We start from the raw sequence: 16601 nt of genomic DNA on the forward strand, positions 1-16601 counted from the left end.
GCTCCACAATATACGGTATATACTTGAGTATAAGTCGACCCAAGTATATGCCGAGGCACCTAATTTTGCCAGAAAAAAACTGGGAAAGCTTATTGAGTTGAGTATAAGCCAGGTATGCATTGTCCCCACATCCCCGTCCTTGTATGCATGGCTCCCCTGTCCCTGTATGCATGGCTCTTTATCCCCGTCCTTGTATGCATAGCTCCTCATCCCTGTCCTTGTATGCATGGTCCCCCCATCCCTGTCCTTGTATGTATTGCTCCTTATCCCAGTCCTTGTATGCATGGCTCCTTATCCCCATCCTTGTCTGCATGGCTCCCCCATCCCTGTCCTTGTATGCATTGCTCCTTATCCCAGTCCTTGTATGCATAGCTCCTCATCCCCATCCTTGTCTGCATGGCTCCCCCGTCCCCGTCCGCATGGCTCCTCATCCCAGTCCTTGTATGCATGGCTCCTTATCCCCGTCCTTGTATGCATGGCTCCTCATCCCCGTCTTTGTATGCATGGCTCCTTATCCCCATCCTTGTCTGCATGGGCTCCTTATCCCTATCCTTGTATGCATGACTCCTTATCCCCGTCCTTGTATGCATGGACTTCTCATTCCCATTTTTGTATGCATGGCTCCTTATCCTCGTCCTTGTATGCATGGCTCCTTATCTCCGTCCTTGTATGCATGGCTCCTTCCTTGTTCATGTATGCATGGTTCCGATAAAAAAAAAAAAACACATCCTACTTACCTTCCCTGCATGCCCTCGCAGCATCTCGTTTTGGTGCCAGCAGCTCCTGTGGCCGGGTGATCACGTGTCCCCCACTCATTAAGGTAATGAATATTTACCCACGCCTATGAGAGTGGAGAGGGGTGAATACTCATTACCTTAATGAGAGGAAGACACATGATCGCTCGACCTGAAGACCTGCTGGCGCCGGAACAAGATGCAGCGAGGGAGCGCAGGGAAGGTAAGTAGGATGTGTGCTGGAAGTCGGCGGCTGTGGCTGTGAACGCTATAAGAGAAATTAATATTCACGGCACTGGAATATTCTGTGACTCGCTGCTCCCCCTCCGTTTTTCTGGGACAATGACTCGTGTATAAGCCGAGGGGGGTGTTTTCAGGACAAAAAAAAATATGCTGAAAAACTCGGCTTATACACGAGTTTATACGGTATACTAAGATCTATTATATACACTGAGGCATATTATATACCGTGTTAAGGAATATAGAGCGGTGTATATATTATACTAGATGGTGGCCCGATTCTAACGCATCGGGTATTGTAGAATATGCATGTCCACGTAGTATATTGTCCAGCCACGTAGTATATTGCCCAGTGACGTAGTATATTGCCCAGAGACATAGTATATTGCCCAGCCACGTAGTATATTGCCCAGTTACGTAGTATACAGCACAGAGCCACGTAGTATATTGCACAGCAACGTAGTATACAGCACAGAGCCACGTAGCATATTGCACAGCGATGTAGTATACAGCACAGAGCCACGCAGTATATTGCCCAGCCACGTAGTACATTGGCCAGTCACGTAGTATATTGCCCAGCTACGTAGTATATTGCCCAGTGACGTAGTATATTGCCCAGCCACATAGTATATTGCCCAGCCACGTAGTATACAGCAGAGCCATGTAGTATATTGCCCAGCCACGTAGTATATTGCCCAGCCACGTAGTATATTGCCCAGTGACGTAGTATATTGCCCAGTGACGTAGTATACAGCGCAGAGCCACGTAGTATATTGCACAGCGATGTAGTATACAGCAAAGAGCCACGTAGTATATTGCCCAGCCACGTAGTATATTGCCCAGTGACGTAGTATATTGCCCAGTGACATAGTATATTGCCCAGCCACGTAGTATATTGCCCAGCCACGTAGTATATTGCCCAGCCACGTAGTATATTGCCCAGCCACGTAGTATATTGCCCAGCCACGTAGTATATTGGCCAGTCACATAGTATATTGCCCAGTGACGTAGTATATTGCCCGGTGACGTAGTATACAGCACGGAGCCACGTAGTATATTGCACAGCGACGTAGTATACAGCACAGAGCCACATAGTATATTGCCTAGCTACGTAGTATATTGCCCAGCCACGTATGTCACAGGTTAAAAAATAAAACATAAACATATACTCACCTTCCGAGGGGTCCCTTGTAGTTCTGTCGCCTGTGTGCCGTGCAGGCGGCAGCTTCCGGTCCCAGGGTGTGATGGCGTCGCAGTCACTTGACCGTGACGTCACGGCAGGTCCTTCTCGCAGACCATCCTTGCCAACGGAACCTGCCGCTTGCATGGACCGGTCACCGGAGCGTCGCGAGGAGTGGGAAAGGTGGCGGAAGGTGAGTATATAATGATTTTTTATTTTTTTTAAATTATTTTTAACATTAGATGTTTTTACTATTGAGGCTGCATAGGCAGCGTCAATAGTAAAAACTTGGTCCCACAGGGTTAATAGCGGCGGTAGCGGAGTGAGTTACCCGCGGCATAACGCGGTCTGTTACCGCTGGCATTAACCCTGTGTGCAGTGACTGCGGGGAAAATGGAGCGGGCGCCGGGCACTGACTGCAGAGGAGTACGGAGGGACTAATCGGACTGTGGTCGTCGCTGATTGGTCGTGGCAGCCATGACAGGTAGCTGGCGAGACCAATCAGCGACTTGGATTCCATGACAGACAGAGGCCGCGACCAATGAATATCCGTGACAGACAGACAGAAGGACAGACAGACAGAAGTGACCCTTAGACAATTATATAGTAGATAGTGTAGAGATGTGGCAGCAGTGTATATATAGTGTGAATTCCACACTATATACATAGCGCCATACTATATAAACATCTCTACACTATACAAACATCTCTACACTCTCTCTCTCTCTCTATATATATATATATATATTCAAAAAATATATACACACACACATCTCTACAATATACGGTAATTAGGACAGCATTATACTATGTTATGATGGATACATCACGTAGGAGACACCGAGGCTGATGTACATAGGAGACACCGCGACTGCTGAATATATATCACATTGAAGCTACTGTATATACAATATATAGTTGACACTGCGACTGATGTGTATAGTTGTAGTATCACCTATATATTGTATGTGATACTGTGACTGGTGTACACACATTATATAGATGAAACTGAAAAAATAAAATTATATGTATGTATATATATATATATATAATATATATATATATATTAGACACAGATAGATAGTGCTGCTATACACAGCAGTATCACCTATACAACGTACTGTATATGCAGTAGTCTATACATTATACAGGTGATCCTGCAAATGTTGGATACACGATATATAGGCGATACTGCTACTGCTGTATATAATGATAGTATCACCTATAGATCATGTATACAGCAGTCAATATACATTATATAGACAATACTGCTACTGATGTGTATATATGTTATATATAGGTGATACTGTTGTGTATATATGTACGTGTGTGTGTGTATACACACACACACACCAGTATCGCCTATATAACGACATATATACACAGCAGTATCACCCATATACACATCAGTAGCGGTATTGCCTATATAATGTGTATAGACTACTAAATATACATTATATAGGTGATACTGATGTATATAATCACTATACTACCTATATAATGTATGTATAGCAGTCTACAACTTATATAGGTAACACTGCTACTGATGTGTATATACATTATATAGGTGATACTGCTGTGTATACATGTACATATATGTGTATACATACATGTGTGTGTACAGTACTGTATATACAGTATGTATACACACTGCAGTTTCACCTATATAAGGTATATACGCATCAGTAGCTGTGTCACCTATATAAGATATAGACTGCTATACATACATTTTAGTGGTATAGTGATTATATACAGCAGTATCACCTATATAACGTATATATAGCAGTCTATACACATTATATAGGTGCAACTGCTGTATATACATTAAAAAATCATCTTGGGACTCACCCAGGTCCCTGAGATTGGGGGGGAGGTCGGGAGGATGAAGGGCTGAGGTGGGTCGGGTCTTCTCCAGCGTCGGCGGTGAAGAGGATCCCAGGCATTGGTCAGCAGTCTTCTCTGACGCTGGTACAGGCCGGCCAGCGTCAGACACAGTCAGGTGGAGGTGTCCTATGCGCGCGCCGGCCTTTTCAAATAACATGTGCGCGCATGGTCTCCTGCTTGCCCGCGCTGACACGGGCAGCAGACGAGCACGCGCAGGAACTACGACCGCGGCCGTGCTCGTGCACTAGCGTGGGCCGCCGCGGCACTTATCAGCGCGGGCAACGCGCACACAGGACCTGGCTTAGTTTTAAAGGGCCGGCTGGAGGGATGCGGCGTGCTATGTATTAAAATCGCTGCCGGTCCTCCAGCGGCCCTGTGCAGCTGCTCAGGCACCGGCCCGGGGGGCATATGCATTCCTGCTACCCGGCCCAGTCCGCCCCTGGTCACACTCAACGTATAAAAAATCAGTCCGATTTTGACGGCCGAGAATCGCACAAATGTTCCCTGAACAGTGATCCCTATGTAACCCGTTTTCAATGCGATGATGTGATTTCCTCGCATCTAAGTATCCGTGTGACATCCGTATGGCTTTACATTTCTCACTGCTTTTCCCCAATGAATTTAATGGTTCAATGGGCTGAAATTAGAAAAATGTATGCGTATTTCTCGCAAGTCACACTGATGGTCTGGGTGGTGTCTGATTTTTTTCTCGCACCCATAGACTTGCATTGGCAAGACTTGGACAATATACTGTACGTGTACAATCGCAGCCTGCTGCGATTTCACTCGCACGTAGAATACGCCCAGGAAAAAAACGATGATGTGAGCTGCCCCATAGATTAACACTCGTCCGTATTACACGCTAGTGTGACCCCGGCCTAAGATGACTGCACAGCTTGGTAACGCTATTTACCTCCAGGTTAACCCCATACCTGCAGATTAATAGCGTTTGGGGACATGACAGGTTCCCTCATTTAAACATTACATTGCAGCAATACGCCTGATCATGATCCTTTGTAAAAACAATATATATATATTGTTTTTACACAAAATACACAAAAATGCCTGATATGTAGAGTAAGGACCATAAATATGCCCTCCTCCAAACCTAGCACCAAAACATGGTAAAACCCTTGCCTTAAAGGGGTTATCCAGGATATATATAAAAAAAAATAATAATAAAAGAAATTGTATACCGGCGTGTGTGTGTGTATGTATGTATATATACTGTATATATATATATATATATATATATATATATATATATATATATATATATATATATATATATACATACATATATATATTACACATATAATCTCAGACTACTGTACAACAATTACCGTATATACTCGAGTATAAGCCGAGATTTTCAGCCCACTTTTTTGGGCTGAAAGTGACCCTCTCGGCTTATACTCGAGTCAGTGTCGGCGTGGGGTCGGCGGGTGACGGGGAGCGGCGGCTGTCACATACTCACCTGCTCCTGGTGTGGTCCCTGCATGTCCGATGGTCTCCGGGCAGCTCTTCCTGGGTTCAGCAGTCACGTGGTACCGCTCATTAAAGTAATGAATATGCACGCATATTCATTCCTGTAATGAGCGGTACGTGACTGCTGAACACACGAAGATGCCACCGGCTCCCGGAGACCATCTGACAGTGAGACGCTGTCAGGGACCGCGCCGGGAGCAGGTGAGTATATCGGGGGAGGTGAGCATTGCGCGATAGTCACCTTCCTTGTTCCACCGCTCCGGGCCGCTCTGTCTTCCGTCCTCTGGCTGTGACTGTTCAGGTCAGAGGGCGCAATGATGCGATTAGTGTGCGCCGCCCTCTGCCTGAACAGTCAGTGCAGAGGATGGAAGACAGAGCAGCGCGCGATGGAACGTGGAAGGTGACTATCGCAAGTGCCGGGGGCCTGAGCGAAGGGAGGTGAGTATGTGATTTTTTTTATTTTTATCGCAGCAACAGCAAATGGGGCAAATGTGTGGAGCATCTTATGGAGCCATAATGTATGGGGCCACAATGTATGGGGCCACAATGTATGGAGCCACAATGTATGGGGCCACAATGAATGGAGCCACAATGTATGGGGCCACAATGAATGGAGCCACAATGTATGGGGCCACAATGTATGGGCCACAATGTATGGGGCCACAATGTATGGGGCCACAATGTATGGGGCCACAATGAATGGGGCCACAATGAATGGGGCCACAATGAATGGAGCCACAATGTATGGGGCCACAATGTATGGAGCCACAATGTATGGGGCCACAATGTATGGAGCCACAATGTATGGGGCCACAATGAATGGAGTCACAATGTATGGGGCCACAATGTATGGGGCCACAATGTATGGGGCCACAATGTATGGGGCCACAATGTATGGAGCCACAATGTATGGAGCCACAATGTATGGGGCCACAATGTATGGGGCCACAATGTATGGGGCCACAATGTATGGGTCCACAATGTATGGGGCCACAATGTATGGAGCATCTCATGGGGCCATAATGTGTGGAGCATCTTATGGGGCTATAATGTATGGAGCATCCTATGGGGCCATAATGTATGGAGCATCTTATTGGGCCATCAACCTTTATGCAGCATTGTATGGGGCAAATGTTTCTATGGAGCATCTTATGGGGCCATTATTAACCTTTGTGCAGCATTATATGGGGCTCCTGATTCAATATGGATATTCAAAAACACTTAACCTTCTGATGTCTCAATTAATTTTACTTTTATTGGTATCTATTTTTATTTTTGACATTTACTGGTAGCTTCACGCCTCCTGAAGAAGAAAGGCGAAACGTGCGTCGGGGCGCCAGGTTCAGGGTCCAGGTCTTTAAATTGTAAGTAAGTACAGCGGACACTATTGATACTATTGATATTATGTATACTATTAGTACTTTAGATCACCAATAGCCTTAGTTGCAATTATATGTGATTTTCACAACACATCTGTAGGCTTCTCAAAGCGCTATAAATAGTGCTTTGTGATTTACTCTATTTTCACATAGATAGTTACCCGCTTACTTACTTTTTGTACTCAAAGGGCCATTTATATTTGCTTTAATTTAGGGCTCTGATTTTAACCTAACTAGTGGATAATACTGTATCTTTGGCATTTTTCTATTGTTAGTGCTTTAAGTCAGATCCTATGTGCTGCACTGTCAGCTCCTTGCCTGAGTTTCTAAGTGTTAAAATTAACACTAGGATTTAACCCTATATCTATAGGTAACCTTCAACTTTTCTCTAGCCCGATTTTTCTACTAGTATATGATTTAAATATTCATGGTTCTGAAACAATAGATTTGAAATATTTGTAATATTGATTACTATCTACTACTATACCTGGTTATAACTCCCTTTGTACCTGATTTTGGTTTGTGGTACTTCACTCCTATATATGTGCATTTTTGTGTATGATTAATAAAGTATTCATGTTTTTAAAAAGAAAAAAAGCTCTTTTTCTTGTTTGATTAATATACAATTGAGATGTGTTGATATATTTACTGGTAGCTGCTGCATTTTCCACCCTAGGCTTATACTCGAGTCAATAAGTTTTCCCAGTTTTTTGTGGCAAAATTAGGGGGGGTCGGCTTATACTCGAGTATATACGGTACTCACCTTTCCGATCCCTTGCTGCACCCTCCAGTTCCAATATACTTGTGTCTCCTGTCAGTCTCTGTACTTCTGACTTATTCTGAGCAGGCATGTGACCACTGTAGCCAATCAACATATGTCACTGCTGCAGCCAGTGGTCACATGTCTGTCCAGATCGAAGAGTAAGTAAAAACACAGATTCAGTATTTGCAACATTAAAATTATGCCTGTCTGCCTTACTCCAGCAGCAGCTACAGGGAGAAAATTAACTAATATCCTCCTTGTAGCCACTCGCTATATATTCACCGCACTATATCCACGCCCCTTCACTTCAGCATGTGTGTAGGCTGTCGATCAAAGTGACAGGAAGTGATTATAGTGACGTGTCACTACAGTATAATTTGTCTATGCACCGCCCTGATGACTAGAAGCGAGCGGCTTCAGGGAGGATATGTTATTTTTTTCCCTGTGGCTGCCGCTCCAATAAATTAGGCAGAGAGGGATGATTTTAACGATATTTACATTTACCAGCAGATTAACACTATGTCTATAGGTAAATTGTGCTACGGGACATGACAGGTCTTCTTAAAATGTATGATCCCTGGGACCCCCCCCCCCCCAACCAATCCAAAGAAGGAATGTCCGAAAGCCCCCAGAATGACTTGAGCAATATTGCACATATGTGACCACTGCTCCAATTGCTGCCTATGGAGCACTGATCACTCAGGCGCGCAATTGCTTCATTCATACAGAGGACTTTAGGACCCTCATTTTTGTTAAAAGAAGGAATGCCAGTTGTCAGACCCCCAATGATCATACATTTATCACCTATTATTTGGATAAATCATACGTGGTATATCTTTACCCGCACATAGGCACTCATTGTATCACAGTGTGGTACTTCCCTGTGCCACTAAATTGTCCCCAATAATATGATATGTTTTTGAGAAAAAGGGTCTATATATTAAACTGATGGCATGTGGAAGTAGTGTATGGGCGTATAGATTTCAATGGATGCCATATTGGGGAAAATTCAGGCGTTGCATAAAAGAACTATATTTCTCCACTATGGGTGTACTTACCGCTGCATACTCTCTATGTGTTGCGGATTTTGGATTCAGACTCCAATGCAGTCCAAACCCATGAAACTTTCAGAGGCAAATTACCCTGATGAATTGTCAGAGCGGATTACTTTGCAAATTTTTATACCACGCGTGAAATCATCTTTACAGATCTGAATGTGACTGTGTGCATGATGCCTGAGGCATAGATATAGATTCTTTGCAGCTTTGGCAGATCCGTAGAGGACACATAATGCCTCCGCTTTTCTCACAGTTGTGTATTAGCGCCGTGTGCCGTCCCTGCTCCCAGAATAGAGGACAATGAGAAGGCGAGAGCTCGGACAACTTCACCTATTTTCTTTACTCTTGACAGGAAGCATGACTCAAGAAGAAATGCAACAAGCAATTTCCTCGCCACGATACTCACATCCTGTCAAAGCACTCACCAAGAATATTCACTCTGCTCTACATACATTAAGTGACACGTCAACCTATGTGAATTGTCTAGTGGCATCCTATGTTAAACCTCTGCCTATTATATACTTAGCTTATGTTCTATGCAACATAAAATGCAGTCAAAATCACATTACAAGATTTAGGAATATGCTGCTAAATCCTCCAGGAAAAAAATGCTGTATTTTTCCAATTAAAATGCAACAAAAAAAATAAAAAAAATCAGAGTATATTTTGTAGGTGTGGTTGCTAGGCGATGGACATAGAATGTTTGGGTTGTTGCCCAGCAACAGACACTGCTGGCAGTGGTTGACACATCTGGAATCTACGCTGCCCGTGTGCAGATCCAGCTAGAGAAAGGGCTGCTTGTATATTTCTTTAAGTACATTAGCATTTAAAGAGAATGTGTCATCAGAAAATGATCTATTATTTGGATTAAGTTTTCATATTAAACTTTTTTTAAAAGAATTTTTGGTGTTTTTTAATTTTTTATTTATTTTTATTGTCACTGTCTATAAAAAAAAATCTTAGAATTTTCAGCAGACTCATTATCTTTACAGGCAAGGTTATAATATATCAGAACTGAGAGTAACATACAAAAAATATATGGACTTTTGATGAGGATTTCTCTTTGAAAACCATATCAGATTTTTCCACCTTTGTGTGAAGATACCCTACGCTTGCTGTAAAGGGGTTGTCTCATGACAGACATTTCTGGCATATCCACAGGGTCCACACTACTGTGAGTTGTGCATTTGCTCCACTGTACTCAATACTCCCATAGCAGTGAATGGAGAGAGATCATCCTGCCATTTATCCTATTACTTGCGTCTGAATGGGAAATTTGTGGGTCCCCATTCCGGAGATGGATGTTTGCCAGAAGACAACCTCTTTAAATTTAGACATCTATTATATACATTTTTGCTCTTACAAGCGTACATGCTCCTGCTGCCTACAGGGGGTATAATGGCAGCAATGGACAAACAATCTTAGGATCAGGGAGCTTTTTATCGTATAAGACGTTATTACAATGGTAAGAATACCCCTTTAACAATACAAAATTGCAAACTGATATACTATCCAACCAGAAAAGAAAAGAGTATGCACAAAAATGGGATCACCAGTACAATAATAAAGTACAAAAAATAATCAATTTTTATTAGACACAACACACAAAAACATTAAAAGCACTTAAAAGGCCTCCACCACATGAGTAGAGGTGACGGGTCAACAATGATTATTACAAGAATAATATATCATACAAAAATGCACTGACAAGCCAACTTGAATATACAATACTAGCTATTGAACCCGTTCTACGCCCGGGTGGCGAGCATTTATATTGGTATATGGTCTCCATCCTGGTATGTGCTGCTCCCATCTTGCTCTCCCATCCTGTCATGTGCTGCTACATCCTGCGCCCCCATCCTGTCATGTGCTGCTCCATCCTGCATCCCCATCCTGTCATGTGCTCCCATCCTGCATCCCCATCCTGTCATGTGCTCCAATCCTGCGCCCCCATCCTGTCATGTGGTGCTCCATCCTGTGTCCCCATCCTGTCATGTGCTGTTCCATCCGTCGCCCCCATCCTATCATGTGCTGCTCCCATCCTGCGCGCAGAGTGCGGGCGGCTGTGCAGAGTGCGGGCGGCAAAGCAGAGTGCGGGCGGCTGCGCGTGGCTGTGCTGAGTGCGGGCGGCTGCACGTGGCGGTGCTGAGTGCGGGCGGCTGTGCTGAGTGCGGGCGGCTGTGCTGAGAGCGGGCGGCTGTGCTGAGTGCGGGCGGCTGTGCTGAGTGCGGGCGGCTGCGCGTGGCGGAGGTGAGTGCGGGCGGCTGCGCGTGGCGGTGGTGAGTGCGGGCAGCTGCGCGTGGCGGTGGTGAGTGCGGGCGGCTGTGGTGAGTGCGGGCGACTGTGTGTGGCGGTGGTGAGTGCGGGCGGCTGCGCGTGGCGGTGCTGAGTGCGGGCGGCTGAGTTGGCTGTGGTGAGTGCGGGCGGCTGAGCGTGGCTGTGGTGAGTGCGGGCGGCTGTGCGTGGCGGTGGCGAGTGCGGGCGGCTGTGCGTGGCGGTGGCGAGTGCGGGCGGCTGTGCGTGGCGGTGGCGAGTGCGGGCGGCTGTGGTGAGTGCGGGAGGCTGTGTGTGGCGGTGGTGAGTGCGGGCGGCTGTGCGTGGCGGTGGTGAGTGCGGGCGGCTGTGCGTAGCAGTGGTGAGTGCGGGGGGGCTGTGCGTGGCGGTGGTGAGTGCGGGCGGCTGTGCGTGGCGGTGGTGAGTACGGGCGGCTGTGCGTGGCTCTGATGAGTGTGGGCGGCTGTGCGTGGCTCTGATGAGTGTACCTGAATTATCGGTCTGAAGCATCAACCTAGCCTGCCGTATGTACCCTTTCTGATGTGCTGAAGACTTTGGGTCATAGTGGTCTGTTCGGCCATATTTATTTATTTATTATTTTTGGGTTATTGTGATAAGCATATATACTGTGTGGTATTTATTTTGTCTTCATTTTTTGCTATTAGCTTATATATGATCGATAAATGGTTGTAACCATCATCTGATAATATTGTATATTCAAGTTGGCTTGTCAGTGCATTTTTGTATGATATATTATTCTTGTAATAATCATTGTTGACCCGTCACCTCTACTCATGTGGTGGAGGCCTTTTAAAGGGCCACTGTCACCCCCTCCAGCCGTTATAAACTAAAAGAGCCACCTTGTGCAGCAGTAATGCTGCAGTCTAACAAGGTGGCTCTTTTAGTTTTTGATTCAGTTATTCCCTCAATAAAGCGTTTTAAAATTTGTACAAAATAACCTGTCCTTAGACCTGGAGGCGGTCCGAAGCTTCCTCGGTGAATCTCCCAACGGCCGTTACTCTTCTCTTCTGGGGATGTGGTTGCCGCCCCCTGCGCGCTGTTTCTTCTTAAATCCGGCGCCTGCGCTGTGCGGGCCTGCCTGTGACAGGCGCAGTCTTCATTGTCCTTCATAGCTCAGATCCAGGGTGCCTGACTGCGCCTGTGCGGGCAGTGCGGCAACCCTGTTGCTGAATCCCCGCCCCGCACTGTGTTATTCATTATGCACAGTGCGGGGCTGGGGTTCCTGGGCATGCACACTGCGCTGTTCAGACGCTCCCCCAGCTCAGACGCTCCCCCAGCTCAGACGCTCCCCCAGCTCCCCCGCCTTCCAGCGTTGTTATTTGCGGCTGCTTCATTCCAAACGCTGGCAAGGAAACCTGTATATTACCGCAACGCTGGAAGGCGGGGGAGCGTCTGAACAGCGCAGTGCGCATGCCCAGGAACCCCAGCCCCGCACTGTGCATAATGAATAACACAGTGCGGGGCGGGGATTCAGCCACAGGGTGGCCACACTGCCCGCACAGGCGCAGTCAGGCACCCTGCGTCTGAGCTGTGACTGACAATGAAGACTGCGCCTGCCCCAGGCAGGCACACACAGTGCAGGCGCCGGATTTAAGAAGAAACAGGGCGCAGGGGGCGGCGACCACATCCCCAGAAGAGAAGAGTGACGGCAGTTGGGAGATTCACAGAGGAAGCTTCGGACCGCCTCCAGGTCTAAGGACAGGTTATTTTGTACAAATTTTAAAACGCTTTATTGAGGGAATAACTGAATCAAAAACTAAAAGAGCCACCTTGTTAGACTGCAGCATTACTGCTGCACAAGGTGGCTCTTTTAGTTTATAACGGCTGGAGGGGGTGACAGTGGCCCTTTAAGTGCTTTTAATGTTTTTGTGTGTTGTGTCTAATAAAAATTGATTATTTTTTGTACTTTATTATTGTACTGGTGATCCCATTTTTGTGCATACTCTTTTCTTTTCTGGTTGGATTCTATTATAGTATGCAGTAGGTGATCCCGGTGGATTATTTTGGGATGGTGCCCGCTCTAATTTATATTCTATGGTTCTGATATACTATCCATTTATCAACCAGCAAAAACACCTTCTTGAATCAGTTTTGGACACATACTCCAGTGTTTAATCCCTTGCTGATCGGTCCCACATTTGGCTAAGGAACAGATGGGGTGTAGTAGAGGGATATGGATTAACTCGGGATAGAGCAGAGGGGAGAAGCTCCTGCTGCAGTACAGCCATTCACAGGAGGAAGAGGAGGGAGCATTGCGCTTAGATGACACCTTTCCTCAAATTTGTATTGGTTTTAATTGTAATGTTAGGCAAAAAAAGGTCGAAGGAGATAAGAAGTTTAAGGTCAGAAGTACTGCGATATCTTTTATGCATTTCCTAGAGTTCTGTGGTTTTCACCCCCCACATCTTGTGTATAGTAGCCATCTTATAATGCTCAGCAACAGGAAAACAACTTGTGCAAATACAGCGCTGAGCTCAGGTGTAAGCACTTTCACCCGCGCAGGTGAAGATTTAGCACACAAGAAATATAAGAAAGGTGGCGCTGACTGCTGGGAGAGCGCTGGGATCTTCACGCCCTCGGCATGAGCAGCTAATGTTACATTCCAAACACACCCAATGCTATCTCCCCCCTTGTAATGACTGGCTGCACACACCCTACCTGGGGCTCTACGTCACTGTGCAGGTACGTGCAAGGCAGAGAGGCCAAAGGGCAGCAGTCTGTAGAGCAATGCAAAAGTTACTGCGACACAGGGTACACCGCCAATCACTGCAAACTATTACCGTCGTAGAAAGAAACGCCACTAATCTAGTGGATAGACAGTATGCTTTACCTACCGGAATACCCCTTTAAGTTGCCTTTCTCCCCATTCCCTGTTGATGGTCTCTGTAGAGGGTCCCGGGTTCTGATGATATCTCTAGCGGCTGTGGAAACAAACAGAAAATGGGATTTTGATCCGTCTTCGGTGTAACTGTGCTCCTGCAATGCTGCACAGGCAAAGTGTGCGTTAAAGAGCGCATTATGGGCAAGTGGTCAGCCATCCTACTGGTCAATCATCAGAAGCCCACCGCCCCTGGCAAGCAGGGAGGCCGAGGAGTGGTGCGCTCCTGAACATCAATCATGAGAACAGTAATTCTATGCGGCTGCAGACGTCTGAATCCTTACATCATGCACACCGCACACTGTCAGGATTCTTCTGTACTGCCGGCGATTTGAGTACATGCAGTCACTTGCTGACTAGATATGCACGGCCTCGCTCGCTACAAGTGAACTGAGCGAGGACAAGCACGTTTAGTCAGCATGTAGCTGGAAGTATGCAAATCGCATACTTGCAGCCAAGTGATCACCTGCTTTCACTGGCAATATTGGAGAATCCTGACAGCATGTGGTGCGCACACTGTAAGGGTATGTGTCCACGTTCAGGATTGCATCAGGATTTGGTCAGGATTTTTCATCAGTATTTGTAAGCCAAAACAAGGAGTGGAACAATTAGGGTATGTTTCCACGGTAAGTAAACGCTGCTTGTTTGACGCTGCAGCGTCAAACAAGCAGCGTCCAGATGTTCCAGCATAGTGGAGGGGATTTTATGAAATCCCGTCTCCACTATGCGTGGAAACCTGCACGCGGCGGCCCTGCGACTCCGGACATGCTGCGCGTCTTTTCAGATCGCAGCATGTCCGTACACCTTGCGGGGACACAGCGTCCCCGCAAGGCATATCACAGGGCCCTATGGCGAGGGGTGCGATGATCCCGGATGTGTACTGTACACATCCGGCACCATCGCGTCCCATTAAGGGGGCGGGGCTTAGCGCCGAGCGGCTTCGCCGCTGCGGCGATACCGCCGCCCCTCCGGACCGTGGAGCCATACCCTAAGAGGAAAAGTATAACAAACATATGCTCCACTTTTGCATTTATCACCCACTCCTGGTTTTGGCTTACAAATACTGATGAAAAATCCTGACCAAATCCTGATGCAATCCTGAACGTGGACACATACCCTAAAGGTTTACATAGAGTGAATGCAGACTTTTATTAGAAGACCAAATCTTCCCTTAAAATCCCATGTACACATACAATAAGCAATCTATGCCAGTGGGATTGTGACTAAATTAGCTATACCCTACACAGCGACTTAAAAGCGGACCCTCTGTTGGGTACTGTAGTGAAGAGGCTGTGTCATTTGCTGGAAATTTTCGTTCTCTTGATTGGTAGTGGTCTCTGGGTCGAAAGTCCAACTATTACACACTGATCACTGATCAAGGTTAAAGCTCAAAAATCCCAATTATCATTAACAATAAAGTTACCCAGCGTAAAATCTAGGGTCATTATAAGACACAACTATGTTTTTGTTGCTTTATTTCATTTTAGGTTTTTTTTTGTGCAACATATGAAATTCTCTCCTGCTGCTGTTTGTAAGCAGAGTAGCTGTTGATGGTGAATCATATAATGTGTCTCCACTTAGCTCTTTGAGTGCACTAGGGTGTAATGTTCTGAACGTGGAGATCAGGTGCCTGGTGAAATGTTATTAGCTTACTTTCTTATGCAAATGAAATCATTCATGACCAATACCTTTGGCTTCATCTCACGGACCTTACAAGGCCTGGGTACCACAACACAATGACATCACCCACTGACTCAGGAGCCAAGCTTTACAAAGAATCACTGGAACTAACTGGATGACATCCAAGTGCCAACGTCCCTAGAAATATGCTATGGGTCCCTGTGTAGCGTCTTTTTTTTTATTTCGCCCAACAGGCTACTAGAGCTTACAGAGTCTATGATGTGCTAAACTTCCCATATAAACATATTCGATTCTGCAGGAGGATTTGCGGACAGTTTGACCTCCGTCATCGGGTCAAAGAGGAAAGGATTCCAATGACCTCTGACACGGCTGCAAGAAAAGAAGACACAACCGGTTCAAAGTGCAGGAAAAGGAACCTAAACACTGTTAGCCTGTGACAGGATCATATATAACATCCTGTACAGAGAGGTATACAGCGAAGAAATGCAATAACTGGCAAAGCCCGATAACCCCTTTAAAGAGAACCTGTCACATTGTACATGCCGTCCGATATAGAGGTGAAACTGAGCAGAGTGATAACAGAAAAGATTCAGTATAACTTGCGTTTTATTCATTGAAATTCCTGGTGTTTGTACACATAGGCGTCCAGTGGGAGGTCCTACTCAGTGATTGACAGCTATCTCTGCATGCATAGCACAGGGAAGACTGTCAGTCACTAAGCAGAACCGCACCTAGACTCTTTTGCATACAAATAACAGGGATTTCAATGAATGAAATACAAGTTTTACTGATTCTTTTCCCACAAAAATGTCTATCAATCATCCTGCCCGCAAATCAGACACCATTTCCAACATCCAGGCCTTTGCAAATTTACATTTCAGTGTTAAAGGGTTTTTCTATATCTTTCCAAAAGTTGACACCGTGAAGACATACCAATATAAGTGTTAATTACTACTCCAGCCCCTCGCCTGCTCCAGCAATGGAAAATGACCTGCGATCTTAGACATTAGATAACTGATGGATGGGACATTATCACTTCTGGGTCCAATAGAGACCACCAC

The 16601-nt window shown here is 45.8% G+C and overlaps 1 protein-coding gene across 6 annotated transcripts in view; it reads right to left on the reverse strand.

Annotated features, from left to right (window-relative positions):
- MUS81 (MUS81 structure-specific endonuclease subunit) overlaps positions 1 to 16601 on the reverse strand; it is a 104091-nt gene that overhangs the window by 61500 nt on the left and 25990 nt on the right. For 3 of the 6 annotated variants that reach the window (XM_077287417.1, XM_077287419.1, XM_077287418.1), the window contains exon 2: positions 13856 to 13942. The gene's annotated coding sequence lies outside the window, so the exon portion shown is untranslated. Of the gene's footprint in view, positions 1 to 8726; positions 8894 to 13679; positions 13739 to 13855; positions 13943 to 16601 lie in introns of those variants that run through there. The other 3 variants (XM_077287420.1, XM_077287421.1, XM_077287423.1) reach the window with 2 other exon arrangements.

The sequence above is a fragment of the Ranitomeya variabilis genome, chromosome 2 (assembly GCF_051348905.1).
Source record: "Ranitomeya variabilis isolate aRanVar5 chromosome 2, aRanVar5.hap1, whole genome shotgun sequence".
Taxonomy (NCBI): Eukaryota; Metazoa; Chordata; class Amphibia; order Anura; family Dendrobatidae; genus Ranitomeya; species Ranitomeya variabilis.